General features: G+C 41.3%; 1 long non-coding RNA gene and 2 pseudogenes across 1 annotated transcript in view; 2 read left to right on the top strand and 1 right to left on the bottom strand.

The window, feature by feature from the left end:
- LOC115152442 (zinc finger protein 208-like) overlaps positions 1-16,090 on the bottom strand; it is a 339,225-nt pseudogene that overhangs the window by 14,420 nt on the left and 308,715 nt on the right.
- LOC115152505 (zinc finger protein 501-like) lies at positions 11,777-13,355 on the top strand (annotated as a pseudogene).
- Positions 15,424-16,090, top strand: part of LOC115152460 (uncharacterized) — a 313,979-nt gene continuing 313,312 nt past the window's right edge. The window contains exon 1 of the long non-coding RNA XR_003867493.1: positions 15,424-15,475. This is a non-coding gene — a long non-coding RNA (uncharacterized LOC115152460). The remainder of the gene's footprint in view (positions 15,476-16,090) is intronic.

Genomic DNA, 16,090 nt, shown 5'->3' with positions numbered 1-16,090 from the left:
TTAGGGAATAATATGTCATGTTTTACTCGTACCTCAGCCAGCATTGTGAATGGTTAGGAAATAATATGTCATGTTTTACTCGTACCTCAGCCAGCATTGTGAATGGTTAGGAAATAATATGTCATGTTTTACTCGTACCTCAGCCAGCATTGTGAATGGTTAGGAAATAATGTGTCATGTTTTACTCGTACCTCAGCCAGCATTGTGAATGGTTAGGAAATAATATGTCATGTTTTACTCGTACCTCAGCCAGCATTGTGAATGGTTAGGAAATAATATGTCATGTTTTACTCGTACCTCAGCCAGCATTGTGAATGGTTAGGAAATAATGTGTCATGTTTTACTCGTACCTCAGCCAGCATTGTGAATGGTGTCTGATGCAGTGACATACTAGACCATGGCAGTAAATCTAATACTTAGGTGTTTTTAGTCAGGCTTGAAAGGTCTGGGGTGGTTCTGTGGTTATAAGTTACTGACCTTGGAATACATTTCTGGCCATGCTGGCAGGGACTGAATCAAACCCAATGTCCACCTTGTACACTGGCAGGGTCTGAATCAAACCCAATGTCCACCTGGTACACTGGCAGGGTCTGAATCAAACCCAATGTCCACCTGGTACACTGGCAGGGTCTGAATCAAACCCAATGTCCACCTGGCATACTGGCAGGGTCTGAATCAAACCCAATGTCCACCTGGTACACTGACAGGGTCTGAATCAAACCCAATGTCCACCTGGTACACTGGCAGGGTCTGAATCAAACCCAATGTCCACCTGGCATACTGGCAGGGTCTGAATCAAACCCAATGTCCACCTGGTACACTGACAGGGTCTGAATCAAACCCAATGTCCACCTGGTACACTGGCAGGGTCTGAATCAACCCAATGTCCACCTGGTACACTGACAGGGTCTGAATCAACCCAATGTCCACCTGGTACACTGACAGGGTCTGAATCCACCCAATGTCCACCTGGTACAAAGGCAGGGTCTGAATCAACCCCAATGTCCACCTGGTTCACTGACAGGGTCTGAATCCACCCAATGTCCACCTGGTACACTGGCAGGGTCTGAATCAAACCCAATTTCCACCTGGCATACTGGCACGGTCTGAATCAAACCCAATGTCCACCTGGTACACTGACAGGGTCTGAATCAAACCCAATGTCCACCTGGTACACTGGCAGGGTCTGAATCAAACCCAATGTCCACCTGGCACACTGGCAGGGTCTGAATCAAACCCAATGTCCACCTGGTACACTGACAGGGTCTGAATCAAACCCAATGTCCACCTGGTACACTGGCAGGTTCTGAATCAAACCCAATGTCCACCTGGCATACTGGCAGGGTCTGAATCAAACCCAATGTCCACCTGGTACACTGACAGGGTCTGAATCAAACCCAATGTCCACCTGGCACCCTGACAGGGTCTGAATCAACCCAATGTCCACCTGGTACACTGACAGGGTCTGAATCAAACCCAATGTTAAGGGGAGGGAAGATTGGTCAAGAGGGTGATGATTATTGTTGTTCTACTGCCTGATTGTTATGCAACAACACTGTTTACAAAAGCTTTGTTAAATCAGCACAACAGTTTTCAGCTGTGCTAACATAATTGCAAAAGGGTTTTCTAATGATCAATTAGCCTTTTAAAATGATAAACTTGGATTAGCTAACACAACGTGGCATTGGAACACAGGAGTGATGGTTGCTGATAATGGGCCTCTGTATGCCTATGTAGATATTCCATAAACAATCAGCTGTTTCCAGCTACAATAGTCATTTACAACATTAACAATGTCTACACTGTATTTCAGATCAATTTGATGTAATTTTAACGGACAAAAAAAGTGTTTTTCTTTCAAAAACAAGAACATTTCTAAGTGACTCCAACCTTTTGAACGGTAGTGTTAATCATTTTAGAATAAGACTGTAATGTAACAAAATGTGGAAAAAGTGAAAGGGTCTGAATACTTTCCGAATGCACTGTATTGTTACACCATGTAGGAGCAGTATAGACCTAGTCTGTTCATTATATACATCTACATGATGTATTGTTACACCATGTAGGAGCAGTATAGACCTAGTCTGTTCATTATATACATCTACATGATGTATTATTACACCATGTAGGAGCAGTATAGACCTAGTCTGTTCATTATATACATCTACATGATGTATTGTTACACCATGTAGCAGCAGTATAGACCTAGTCTGTTCATTATATACATCTACATGATGTATTGTTACACCATGTAGGAGCAGTATAGACCTAGTCTGTTCATTATATACATCTACATGATGTATTGTAACACCATGTAGGAGCAGTATAGACCTACAGTAGCTGCCTACTTATTTAGATTTAGCTTGAATGAATGAAACTGCCTTAGTTAAATGTGCTGTAGTAAACATTTTTTATTCGCACTAATCAATCAACACATCCAGGTCTTTGTATGTCTCAATACAATAGTATTATTTAATTAAATCCATGTAAAATAATCTTTGTCTGAAAATAAAATGTGATCCTCAACTGCGTTTCCCTCCAGTCAGCAGACGGCGATGTGCGTCTTTCAGGCGATGCTGCAGCGTGACGTATAATCTAGTGGACGGTTCTTCATAAACAGCTCGTCAACCACCTCGGTAGCTTGCTAGCCAACATAGCCGAAAGATTCAAGCTATTTAGACGCTTTCGGTCTATATTACCTACTGTGTTTTAGACACACTTCTGTCGTATCTACTTGTTAACCTATTTAATTTAATATTACGTTATTTTTTATTAGTCAGCTATAGTAGCTGGCTGGTTAAGTTAGCATTAGCCTAGTCGCTAATGATAGCTAGCTAGCTAACATCCCCGAACATGAGCTCCCTAAACTACTCCCCTCCTGTTAAAGAAGAGGAGGTCTGCTGGACGGAGAAAGAAGCTCTGGGGCTGAACATTGTCGTGAAAGAGGAGAAGGAAGAGGAGGATGTTACAGTAAAACAAGAAGTAGAGGGTGAGGCTGTTACAGTGAAAGAAGAAGAGAAAGACGTTTCAGTTAAACAAGAGGAAGAAGAGGATGATGCTGTGTTTGGAGTGAAGAAGGAAGGAGAGATTACTGTCACATTGGAAGATGAAGAGGAGGAGACAGGAGATCTGAGTAACACCAGTAAGTACCACCTTCAACTAGTTTTTAACTGTGGATATTCGGAGTTGGCTCGTCAATACCTCTTCAACGGAGGGCCCTGGGATGATGACTGATATGTCTAGAATCAGACGACGTAGAGAACAAGCTACCCCTTGTTTTCTCCGTTCCGTTTCCAAAAAGTGACTTAACATATATATTTGAGGAGGGTCTATCTGCTGACCGCAGACTGGGGGGCCACGGCATGTAGTGATTTTAATGTAGTGATGTTTTACTACACACCGTGACCCCCAATAGAGCCATGTGAGAGTTGGGTTGGCTACACCAAAGATTATGGATATACTGACAAGATGTCTCTCCGTCCTAACAAGGGGAGTCGTTGTCCACAAAGCTGCACTGTGGGTTGTCTCGCTCCCACCTATCCTGTCTTTGGATTGATGGATACATCTTATTATTGTAATCTATTGTTTATATTCTATGAGGGTTGTTGTCGTCAACCGCCTGTATTCAATGGAGAGAGATGCTAAGCTACTAGCATGAATATGCATAGCGATCTGGAGACAACTCCTAGAGTGTTTCTATCAAAGTTGTCAGTATGTCACGTGTCCACATAACAACTTAATCATTACGAAACTTCTGTTGGATCAAGTAAACCTCACGTAGCAAATAAGCCATTCATTTTGTTGTTCACCAAATTCAACACTTTTCACATTGGGTTGATAATTGTTTCCACTTGGATACAACCAACTGTAGCCTACTGGCATGACCTAGATTTACAACCTACTGTAACCTACTGGCATGACCTAGAGAGTTACAACCTACTGTAGCCTACTGGCATGATCTAGAGAGTTACAACCTACTGACCTACTGGCATGACCTAGAGAGTTACAACCTACTGTAACCTACTGGCATGTCCTAGAGAGTTACAACCTACTGTAGCCTACTGGCATGATCTAGAGAGTTACAACCTACTGACCTACTGGCATGACCTAGAGAGATACAAACTACTGTAGCCTACTGGCATGACCTAGAGAGTTACAACCTACTGTAACCTACTGGCATGTCCTAGAGAGTTACAACCTACTGTAGCCTACTGGCATGATCTAGAGAGTTACAACCTACTGACCTACTGGCATGACCTAGAGAGATACAAACTACTGTAGCCTACTGGCATGACCTAGAGAGTTACAACCTACTGTAACCTACTGGCATGACCTAGAGAGTTACAACCTACTGTAACCTACTGGCATGACCTAGAGAGATACAACCTGCTGTAACCTACTGGCGTGACCTAGAGAGATACAACCTACTGTAACCTACTGGCATGACCTAGAGAGTTACAACCTACTGTAGCCTACTGGCATGATCTAGAGAGTTACAACCTACTGACCTACTGGCATGACCTAGAGAGTTACAACCTACTGTAACCTACTGGCATGTCCTAGAGAGTTACAACCTACTGTAGCCTACTGGCATGATCTAGAGAGTTACAACCTACTGACCTACTGGCATGACCTAGAGAGATACAAACTACTGTAGCCTACTGGCATGACCTAGAGAGTTACAACCTACTGTAACCTACTGGCATGTCCTAGAGAGTTACAACCTACTGTAGCCTACTGGCATGATCTAGAGAGTTACAACCTACTGACCTACTGGCATGACCTAGAGAGATACAAACTACTGTAGCCTACTGGCATGACCTAGAGAGTTAAAACCTACTGTAACCTACTGGCATGACCTAGAGAGTTACAACCTACTGTAACCTACTGGCATGACCTAGAGAGATACAACCTGCTGTAACCTACTGGCGTGACCTAGAGAGATACAACCTACTGTAACCTACTGGCATGACCTAGAGAGATACAACCTACTGTAACCTACTGGCATGACCTAGAGAGATACAACCTACTGTAACCTACTGGCATGACCTAGAGAGTTACAACCTACTGTAGCCTACTGGCATGACCTAGAGAGATGTAACCTACTGGCATGACCTAGAGAGTTACAACCTACTGTAACCTACTGGCATGACCTAGAGAGATACAATCTACTGTAACCTACTGGCATGACCTAGAGAGATACAATCTACTGTAACCTACTGGCATGACCTAGAGAGTTACAACCTGCTGTAACCTACTGGCATGACCTAGAGAGATACAACCTACTGACCTACTGGCATGACCTAGAGAGTTACAACCTACTGTAGCCTACTGGCATGACCTAGAGAGATACAACCTACTGTAGCCTACTGGCATGACCTAGAGAGTTACAATCTACTGTAACCTACTGGCATGACCTAGAGAGTTAGAACCTGCTGTAACCTACTGGCATGACCTAGAAAGATACAACTTACTGTAACCTACTGGCATGACCTAGAGAGATACAACCTACTGGCATGACCTAGAGAGTTACAACCTACTGTAGCCTACTGGCATGATCTAGAGAGTTACAACCTACTGACCTACTGGCATGACCTAGAGAGTTACAACCTACTGTAACCTACTGGCATGACCTAGAGAGATACAACCTACTGTAATCTACTGGCATGACCTAGAGAGATACAACCTACTGTAACCTACTGGCATGACCTAGAGAGATACAACCTACTGTAACCTACTGGCATGACCTAGAGAGATACAATCTACTGTAACCTACTGGCATGACCTAGAGAGTTACAACCTGCTGTAACCTACTGGCATGACCTAGAGAGATACAACCTGCTGTAACCTACTGGCATGACCTAGAGAGTTACAACCTACTGTAGCCTACTGGCATGACCTAGAGAGATACAACCTACTGTAGCCTACTGGCATGACCTAGAGAGATACAACCTACTGTAGCCTACTGGCATGACCTAGAGAGATACAACCTACTGTAGCCTACTGGCATGACCTAGAGAGTTACAACCTACTGTAACCTACTGGCATGACCTAGAGAGTTACAACCTGCTGTAACCTACTGGCATGACCTAGAAAGATACAACCTACTGTAACCTACTGGCATGACCTAGAGAGTTACAACCTGCTGTAACCTACTGGCATGACCTAGAGAGATACAACCTGCTGTAACCTACTGGCATGACCTAGAGAGTTACAACCTACTGTAGCCTACTGGCATGACCTAGAGAGATACAACCTACTGTAGCCTACTGGCATGACCTAGAGAGATACAACCTACTGTAGCCTACTGGCATGACCTAGAGAGATACAACCTACTGTAGCCTACTGGCATGACCTAGAGAGATACAACCTACTGTAGCCTACTGGCATGACCTAGAGAGTTACAACCTACTGTAACCTACTGGCATGACCTAGAGAGTTACAACCTGCTGTAACCTACTGGCATGACCTAGAAAGATACAACCTACTGTAACCTACTGGCATGACCTAGAGAGTTACAACCTACTGTAGCCTACTGGCATAACCTAGAGAGATACAACCTACTGTAACCTACTGTAGCCTACTGGAATGACCTATATATATATATATATATATATATATACATACATACATACATACATACAAGCATTTCTAAACTTTTTTCTCTCACTTTTATGTGGTATTGTGATGTGTTTATGAGGTATTGTCTGAAAGTTGATCATTGAAAAAAGAAATCAATTTTATAATAACCAAATGTGTAAAAAGGGAAGGGGTCTGAATGCATGTATGTTGTATGTTCTAGGGCAGATTTTTTTTTTAAATTAGTATTTTCTTTCTACCAATTGATTGGTTGAAATGTTATGACGTGTATTTGTTCATATAGACACACCCCATGTGTTTAATAAAATCAACTGTATGTGCAGAACTTGAACTGAACTGATGCTTCAAGCGTTTGATTAAATAATTAACACACACAAATGACTTGAGGAAGCCAGAGGTCAATATAACCAGAAGAAAATAACCAATTCCCCACCTGCTGCTGGCATTCGTTAATTCTGACGTTATGCTCCTGGAGTTTCCGGTAAAATAGGCAAACTTTTTCCATTTCCATTTCTACCGATCTGCGTGCCAGTTATGAACGAGTTGCAACACCTGTTTGGCTCCGCCACTTCCTGGGTCGGTGAAGTGAGGTATTAAATTTAAGGATTAAATCATTTAAGGAATATATCCGAGTCTCACGCTCATCATCTGTGGAATGCGGGGCTTCCAGCGAGGTGTGGATTTAATAGTATGTTGTACCTAGTTTCCCTCCTTCAGGGATCAGTAGTTATAGTCATAACATGTGGATTTAATAGTATGTTGTACCTAGTTTCCCTCCTTCAGGGATCAGTAGTTATAGTCATAACGTTAAGCTTGTCATATGATGAACTTTAACTTAAATACCGGATCTTGCTGTCGGACAGTTTTTTTGTATTCAGATCTCTGAAATGCTCTCTAACTACGTAACATTTATTGTCTCCTTATGTTACGCTGGGAAAACAGTTTTCATTGGAACAGAAATCCTAAATCATTTCAGTTTACTAAATCCAATGGTTCTAACCGAGAGTCACCTTAACTTTATTGACAACTCCCAAATGGATACTGTCATTAATGCGGTTCTTAAATAATTACGCATAATACTTAATACTGTAGCTGTTTAGTTACAGTCACATGTTCAACTATCATCAGCTGATCCAGGAAATCATTTTCTGGATGCCAGTCAAATGTAGTTCTTCATTCATTACACCGGTAAAGACAGTTATGCCGTGCTCCACGTTGGATCCAACATCCCAAACAAATCGATATTTATAATGTGTTATTGTCTACTTGATTTACTGTAGGGTCTCGTTAGTCTGTTTGGACACAGAGATACTTAGCTCATAATGTGTAGAAAACTGTTCCTTGATGGAAAGGCTATTGTACAACACACAGAGCTATTTTCCTTTATTCAGGACATTTAGAATGACAACACATCACAGAGTAGCCTAGTGGGATTATTCACAAAATTATCTGGTGATCAGTTATGAAATGTCATGACAAAGACATTTTACTTTCCATGTTTCACCTGAAATATTAAATGATTTATAGTCCTAGGTCTATGTTGTTGTTAGATGAAGTTATGGGTCCTACAGTAGGTCTATGTTGTTGTTAGGTGAAGTTATGGGTCCTACAGTAGGTCTATGGTATTGGTATAACTAGCAGTTTCTGCATTAGCATGGAGTTTCTGCAACCAAATTGCGTGCGCATTACCAGATATACTACATCCATAACTAGTGGTTTCCTCATTACCAGATATACTACATCCATAACTAGTGGTTTCCTCATTACCAGATATACTACATCCACAACTAGTGGTTTCCTCATTACCAGATATACTACATCCATAACTAGTGGTTTCCTCATTACCAGATATACTACATCCATAACTAGTGGTTTCCTCATTAGCAGGGAGGAGTTTCTACAACCAGATTGTGTGTGCATCGCCCTCGTGCGCCAATTTTTGCAAACACAGAAGAGGCCTATATTGGAGACCAAAAAGTTGTCTGGCACACTGCTTAGGATTTCAACAACTTTAATAACTTATTTCTAGCCTACAATCATCGATGTTTCTGCTAATGTGAAAACAAGACAAAATATCACTACAGTTTCTGACTTGACTGTCTTAAGACAGCATCACCTTTTACAGTGGATTTCTGCTGTTGTGGCCTTTAACCATCTGTCTGACTTTGTTGTTCACACAGGAGAGATACGGGACTATCGTGGATCCTCTGGGGAGCCTCAACATCATCATGATGCTGACAAGGCAGAGCAGAGTCTCTCCACATCAGAACACCTCCAGAAACACCAGCAGAGACCCACAGATGATCAATCTCATTGCTGCTCTGACTGTGGGAAAGGTTGCAAATCTTCATCAGAACTTAAAATACACCAGCAAGTACACACAGGAGAGAAACCATACTGCTGCTCTGACTGCGGGAAACGTTTCTCAAGATCAAATTCACTGAAAGTACACCTGCGAATTCACACTGGAGAGAAATCTCACCACTGTTTTGATTGTGGGAAGAGTTACTTAAGATTAAAATCACTAAAAGTACACATGAGAGAAACCTTATAGCTGTGATCAATGTGGGAAGAGTTTTACTATATCTAGCTGTCTGACTATTCATCAGAGAACACATACAGGAGAGAAACCGTATAGCTGTACTCAATGTGGGAAGAGTTTCACTACATCTAGCCAATGGATTGTACACCAGAGAACACATACAGGAAAGAAATATCTTAGCTGTACTCAATGTGGGAAGAGTTTTACTCATTTAGGCAGCCTGTTATCACACCAGAGAAAACACACAGGAGAGAAATCTTATAGCTGTGATCAATGTGGGAAGAGTTTTACTCAGTCAAGCAACCTGGTATCACACCAGAGAACACACACAGGAGAGAAACCTTATAGCTGTGATCAATGTGGGAAAAGTTTTACTAAGTCTAGTAGTCTTATTGTACACCAGAGAACACACACAGGAGAGAAACCTCATAGCTGTGGTCAATGTGGGAAGAGTTTTGTTACATCTAGCCGTCTTATTGAACACCAGAGAACACACACAGGAGAGAAACCTCATAGCTGTGATCAATGTAACAAGAGATACTCTGATAAAAGATCTCTGATTAAACATCAGAAAATACATGAAGGAGTTGTTTCATGATATCAATGAAATAATGTCACAATGTAGAATGTTTTAACATTGTAGTAGGAGTATTTTAATGATGTCACAATGTAGAATGTTTTAACATTGTAGTAGGAGTATTTTAATGATGTCACAATGTAGAATGTTTTAACATTGTAGTTGGAGTATTTTAATGATGTCACAATGTAGAATGTTTTAACATTGTAGTTGGAGTATTTTAATGATGTCACAATGTAGAATGTTTTAATCTGTTTGTGATAGGGGGCAGTATTTTCACGGCCGGATAAAAAAACGTACCCGATTTAATCTGGTTATTACTCCTGCCCAGAAACTAGAATATGCATATAATTAGTAGCGTTGGATAGAAAACACTCCACAGTTTCTAAAACTGTTTGAATGGTGTCTGTGAGTATAACAGAACTCAAATGGCAGGCAAAAACCTGAGAGATTCCTTTACAGGAAGTGCCCTGTCTGACAATTTGTTCTCCTTCTGTGGCATCTCTATCGAAAATACAGCATCTGTGCTGTAGCGTGACATTTTCTAAGGCTTCCATTGGCTCTCTAAAGCCGCCAGAAAGTGGAATGGGGTGTCTGCTGTCTCTGGGCAAAGAACAGCAGCAGAGTTTTATAAGTGGTCAGCCTGGGGACAGTGAGACTGAGATGCGCGTCCACGAGACTACTCCATTTTTTTCTTTCAGCCTTTGAACGTTGCCCAGTTGGAATATTATTGCTATTTTACGAGAAAAATAGCATAAAAATTGATTTTAAACAGTGTTTGACATGCTTCTAAGTATGGTAATGGAATATTTGGAATTTTCTTGTCACGAAATGGAACGTCTGTCCTCAACAGGTTAACCTGTTGGGGCTAGGGGGCAGTATTGACAATTTAAAAACTGTTTTAAGAAGGTTATACCAAGGATAATTTTGCTATTTGATTTTGAACTTTAAGACCCATAGAAGTATCAATAAAGAAATATTCAAAAGTTATTTTATGTAAAACAATATTTGGCCATACTGCTATAACCCATACTAACGCATTGCATAACATTCACAACATGGAACAACAGTCCCCCAAAACATCCAAAGGAAGTTTGTTCTGAAGTGTCTGTCCTATATCGGAGAGATACATGTCTTTAACCCCTTTTTTTGCCACTTAAGTCTTTCCACATTGTGTTACGTTACAGCCTTATTCTACAATGGATTAAATAAATAAGAATCCTCATCAGTCTACACACAATACCCCAAAATGACATCACAATACCCCATAATGGCATCACAATACCCCATAATGACAAAGAGAAAATAGGTTTGGAGAAAAAATGTCACATTTATTAAAAATAAGAAACATAAATACCTTATTTAAATAAGTATTCAGACCCTTTGCTATGAGACTCGAAATTGAGCTCAGGTGTGCATACTGTTTCCATTGATCATCGTTGAGATGTTTCTACAGCTTGATTGGACGTGATTTGGAAAGACACACACCTGTCTGGCTGCCACAGCATTCTGAAGCGATACGCCATCCCATCTGGTTTGCGCTTAGTGGGACGATCATTTGTTTTTCAACAGGTCAATGACCCAACACACCTCCAGGTTGTGTAAGGGCTATTTGAGCAAGAAGGAGAGTGATGGAGTGCTGCATCAGATGACCTGGCCTCCACAATCACCCGACCTCAACCCAATTGAGATGGTTTGGGATGAGTTGGACCGCAGCGTGAAGGAAAAGCAGCCAACAAGTGCTCAGCATATGTGGGAACTCCTTCAAGACTATTGAAGAAGCATTCCAGGTGAAGCTGGTTGAGAGAATGCCAAGAGTGTGCAAAGCTGTCATCAAGGCAAAGGGTGGCTACTTTGAAAAATCAAATATATATTTTGAACTGTTTATCACTTTTTTGGTTACTACATGATTCCATATGTGTTATTTCATAGTTTGATGTCTTCACTATTATTCTACAATGTAGAAAATGGTAAAACAAATAATTATAACCCTTGAATGAGTAGGTGTGTCCAAACTTTTGACTGTTACTGTATATACACTTACAACTGTATATCTCATGAATGTTTTTACAGTCAGTTACATGAAGTCACTTTCTTACCACTTCTTCCATAGGCAAACATGTAAGGAAAGCTTTTTTTAACTCAAAAGGGATGCTGCCAAAAATGTATTGAATTCAAATGGATTTACCCACCCTACAAAGCATTACAGCCACTCTGTGATGACCAGTTCTGCTCTTTTATTGAGGGATCTAGTCTAGATTAAACCTCATAGGAAGACAGTTTTATCTTGTGGAGATTTCATTCAGGTCTCTGTTTAACGGGATTCTCTGTTTGTCTTTGGCAGGAGAGAAACCAGACTCTCACTCTGACAGCGGGAAGAGTCCTTCAGGGGAACCAGACCCAGAGACACCCAAACCAGCGAGACAACACCACTGCTCCCACTGTGAAAAGAGTTTTTGCTGGTTAAGGAACCTAAAACTGCATGAGAAGACACACACAGGAAAAAAGCCTTTCCAATGTTCCCAGTGTGGAAAGAGTTTTACCATGTTAGCTAACCTGAAAAGGCATGAGAGAATACACACAGGAGAAAAGCCTTATCACTGTTCCCACTGTGGAATGAGTTTTACTCAGACAGGGCACCTAAAATCTCATGAGAGGATACACACAGGAGAAAAGCCTTTCCAATGTTCCCAGTGTGGAAAAAGTTTTACTAAGAAAGGGCAATTAAAAGAGCATGAGAGAATACACAAAGGAGAAAAGCCATTCCAATGTTTCCATTGTGGAAAGAGTTTTACTCTAATAGGAAACCTAAAAAAGCATGCGAAACTGCACACCGGAGAAATGCCTTTCCAATGTTCCCAGTGTGAAAAGAGTTTTGCCGTGTTAGCTAACCTGAAAAGGCATGAGAGAATACACACAGGAGAAAGGCCTTACCACTGTTCCCACTGTGAAAAGAGGTTTATTCAGTTAGGGGACCTAAAAGCTCATGAGAGAATACACACAGGAGAAAAGCCTTTTCAATGTTCCCACTGTGAAAAGAGTTTTATTCATTTAGGGTACCTAAAAGCTCATGAGAGGACACACACAGGAGAAAAGTCTTTCCAATGTTCCCATTGTGAAAAGACTTTTAGCGTTTTAGCTAACCTGAAAAGGCATGAGAGAATACACACTGGAGAAAAGCCTTATCACTGTTCCCACTGTGGAATGAGTTTTACTCAGACAGGGCACCTAAAAGCTCACGAGAGGATGCACACAGGAGAAAAGCCTTTCCATTGTTCCCAGTGTGGAAAGAGTTTTACTAAGAAAGGTCAGTTAAAAGAGCATGAGAGAATACACACAGGATAAAAGCCTTTCCAATGCTCCCAGTGTGGAAAGCGTTTTACCTGGTTAAGCAGCCTGAAGGAGCATAAGAAGACACACCAAAAAAGCCCTACCACATCTCTCTCTGTGTGGAAGGACATTTTCCCAGTCACAGAACCTGAAATCACATGAGAGAATAAAGGCGCTGTGTTCTGACTTATATTTTTGACTGAGAATTTGTGTTTTTGTTTATGCCACATGAAATAATATTGTTTATGATTATACCTGTCTATATAAGGTCCCACAGTTGACAATGCACGTCAGAGCAAACACCAAGCAATGAGGTCGAAGAAATTGTCCATAGAGCTCCGAGACAGGATTGTGTCAAGGCACAGATCTGGGGAATGGTCCCAAAAAATGTCTGTAGCATTGGAGGTCCCCAAGAACACAGTGGTCACCATGATTCTTTGATGGAAGAAGTTTTGGAACCACCAAGACTCTTCCCAGAGCTGGCCACCCAGCCAAACCGAGCAATTGGGAGAGAAGGGCATTGGTCAGGGAGTTGACCAAGAACCCAATGGTCACTCTGACAGAGCTACAGAGTTCCTCTGTGGGGATGGGAGAACCTTCCAGAAGGACAACCATCTCTGTAGCACTCCACCAATCAGGCCTTTATGGTAGAGTGGCCAGACGGAAGGCACTCCTCAGTAAAAGGCACATGACAGCCTGCTTGGAGTTTGCCAAAAAGGCACCTAAAGGATTCTCAGACCATGATAAACAAGATTCTCTGGTCTGATGAAACCAAGATTGAAGTCTTTGGCCTGAATGCCAAGCATCACATCTTGCGTAAACCTGGCACAGCATCAGGCTGTGAGGATGTTTTTCAGCGGCAGGAACTGGGATACTAGTCAGGATCGAGGGAAAGATGGACGGAGCAAAGTACAGAGAGCTCTTTGATGAAAACCTGCTCCAGAGCACTCAGGGCCTCAGACTGTGGCGAAGGTTCACCTTCCAACAGGACAATGACCCTAAGCACACAGCCAAGACAGTGTAGGAGTGGCTTTGGGACAAGTCGCTGAATAACCTTGAGTGAACCAGCCCGGACTTGAACCCAATCTAACATCTCTGGTGAGACCTGAAAATAGCTGTGTAGCAAAGCTCCCCATCCAATCTGACAGAGTTTGAGAGAAGAATGGTAGAAACTTGTAACGTCATCCCCATGAAGACTGGAGGCTGTCATCGCTGCCAAAGGTGTTTCAACAAAGTACGTAGTAAACGGTCTGAATACTTATGCAGATTTTTCAGTTTATTATTTTAATAAATGAGCAAAGAAATATATATAATGTATTTCCTTTGTCATTATGGGGTATTGCTTTGTCATTATGGGGTATTGTGAGGTCATTATGGGGTATTGTGTGTCAATTCAGTATTTAAAAAAAATATTTTAGAATAAGTAACGTAACAAAATGTGGAAAAAGTGACGGGGTCTGAGTACTTTCCGAATGCACTGTATTGTTACACCATGTAGGAGCAGTATAGACCTAGTCTGTTCATTATATACATCTACATGATGTATTGTTACACCATGTAGAAGCAGTATCGACCGATAGTAGATGGCTACTTATTTAGATGTTGTTTGACTGAATGAAACTACCTTAAATGTGCTGTAGTAAACATGTTTTATTCTCACTAATCAATCACCGCATTCCTGTCTTTGTATGTCTCAATAGTATTATTTAATTAAATCCATGTAAAATAAACTTTGTCTGAAAATAAAATGTGATCCTCAACTGCGTTTCCCTCCAGTCAGCAGACGGCGATGTGGGTCTTTCAGGCGATGCTGCAGCGTGACGTATAATCTAGTGGACGGTTCTTCATAAACAGCTCGTCAACCACCTCGGTAGCTTGCTAGCCAACATAGCCGAAACATTCAACCTATTTAGACGCTTTCGGTCTATATTACCTACTGTGTTTAAGACACACTTCTGTCGTATCTACTTGTTAACCTATTTAATTTAATATTACGTTATTTTGTATTAGTCAGCTATAGTAGCTGGCTGGTTAAGTTAGCATTAGCCTAGTCGCTAATGATAGCTAGCTAGCTAACATCCCCGAACATGAGCTCCCTAAACTACTCCCCTCCTGTTAAAGAAGAGGAAGTCTGCTGGACGGAGAAAGAAGCTCTGGGGCTGAACATTGTCGTGAAAGAGGAGAAGGAAGAGGAGGATGTTACAGTAAAACAAGAAGTAGAGGGTGAGGCTGTTACAGTGAAAGAAGAAGAGAAAGACGTTTCAGTGAAAGAAGAGGAAGACGCGTTCAGAGTGAAAGAGGAGGAGGATGTTACAGTAAAAGAAGAGGAAGAGAAAGAGGAGGATGCAGTTTTTGGAGTGAAAGAGGAGGAGGAGGAGAGAGAACTGTCATATTGACAGAGGAGTCAGGAGATCTGATTACCACCAGTAAGTACTGTCTTAAAAACGGGCTGTAACTGTCCAACTGTTTTGAACGAATGTGTTGTTTTAAAGCAGCATGCTACTGAAATTCTATACTTGAAAATGTTGTTCTGTACTATAGGAATTTACGTTATAATGTTAAAACTACATTTTAAAATGGGTGATTAAAGCCCTGAATGCTGATTGGCTGACAGCCGTGGTATATCAGGCCATGTATTTTTACTGTTCTGATTACATTGGTAACCAGTTTATAATAGCAATAAGACACCTCAGTGATAGATGGCCAATATACCACGGCTAAGGGCTGTATCCAGGTACTCTGTGTTGCGTTGTGCATAAGGACAGTCTTTAACCATGCTATATTGGCCATATACCACACTTCCTCTGGCCTTATTGGTTAACTGTAACATGTGTATACCATCAGAGTCCCTCCCACCACAAAATCACAACTTAATTGTCTCACAGAATGGCAAACAAGTTATAAATTAAACTTTTGACGTGTGTCTATTGTAGGCCTTGTGTAGAGTGTGTATACCAGCAAAACGCTGATTTCTAAATGTTGGAGAAATACATCAAATAAGAAGCATTATTGACATGAAATGGACAGTGGTTTTGGGGAGA

Source organism: Salmo trutta, chromosome 17 (assembly GCF_901001165.1).
Source record: "Salmo trutta chromosome 17, fSalTru1.1, whole genome shotgun sequence".
NCBI lineage: Eukaryota > Metazoa > Chordata > Actinopteri > Salmoniformes > Salmonidae > Salmo > Salmo trutta.
Note: the sequence above shows the minus strand (reverse complement) of the source record. Positions and strands in the feature narration are given on the sequence as shown.